Raw genomic sequence first — 1,357 nt, forward strand, 5'->3', positions numbered from 1 at the left:
CATTGTACTACTCTAGAGGACCGTTTTTATTTGGTGGGGATACTTTATTTTGGTTTTTCATGTTATTATTTTTTTCTCTGTGACTCTGACATGTGAATTTCTTTTGTAGTTTCTGTAACTTGTGTGAGACTCAAGCCTTCAAGTTTAGGTCTGCTTCTTTTTGTAAACTTTATGTGCCCTTGTGGTTTACTTGTTGAGCATGAAAAGCTGGTTGGTTTAGGCTTCAGGCTCTCTCTTTTGATTTTATATTGGGATGGCTAAATTGCTTTTGTCTTCAGGAGTTCCCACAGAAGTCCATATCAGACGAAAGGATCAGATGCTCTCAGTCTTTCTCCTAAGTTCTGGATCCCTCCAAGAAAGATGTTGTCCTCAGGAATTTGGGGGCTGGACTGGCCTGGAGCAGGGCCCAGGAAAGATACTGGTCTCATGCAGCTGGTGGCCATGCCACCCAGAATGCAAAGGGAGGTGGGAGTGGGAAGAGGCCCCAAGGGCTCCTGGAGACTGCAGGGAGGAACTGGGTTGGTCTGAATGCAAAGGAACAGGGAGCAGTGGTGGCTCTGAGCCAAGAGGTCAGCCCTGGTGTCTGGGGTGCCAAGACAAGAAATGGGCCAGTGCCCAGGCTAGGAGAGACAGGGTGGGAGAGCTGTGAGGGTGAATGAGGCTGGGGGAGTCAAGGCATGGTGGGCACTACTGGACTTACCCAGGAAAGAGGCTGGTGGGTTGTGCAGCCCAGGGAAGCAGAGGCAGGTGAGGGCCAGACCAGGCCTAGAGGACTCCTAGGGACCAGGAAAAGGAACTGGGTTGGTGTGGATGCAAAGGATCAGGAAGCAGTGGTGGTCCCAGACCTAGAGGTCAGCCCTTGTGTCTGGGGTGCCAAGATAAGAAATGGGCCAGTACCCGGGCTAGGAGGAGAGATGGGGCAGGGGAGCTGGAAGGGTGAATGAGGCTGGGAGAGTCAAGGCACAGTGGGTGCCACTGGACTCACCTAGGAAAGAGGCTGGCATGTTGTGCAGCCCAGAGAAACAGAGCCTGATTTTTTAATGTAGGCATTTAGAGCTATAAACTTCCCTCCAAGGACTGCTTTCAACATGTCCCAAAGGTTTTGTTGTGTTGTATTGTCCTTTTCATTTAGTTCCATGAATACTTTCATTTCTTTCTTAATTTCTCTTTTGACCCATTCATCATTCAGGAATGTGTTGTTTAATCTCCATACGTTCATGTGGTGATTAGGGCTTCTTCCAGTGTTGATTGTAAGCTTTATTGCTTTGTGGTCTAATAGAATACATGGAATTATTTCAATTTTTTTGTATTTGTTGAGGTTTGTTTTGTGCCCCAGTATATGGTCGATTTTGGAGAA

The sequence above is a fragment of the Nannospalax galili genome, unplaced genomic scaffold (genome assembly GCF_000622305.1).
Source record: "Nannospalax galili isolate Female #2095 unplaced genomic scaffold, S.galili_v1.0 scaffold680, whole genome shotgun sequence".
NCBI lineage: Eukaryota > Metazoa > Chordata > Mammalia > Rodentia > Spalacidae > Nannospalax > Nannospalax galili.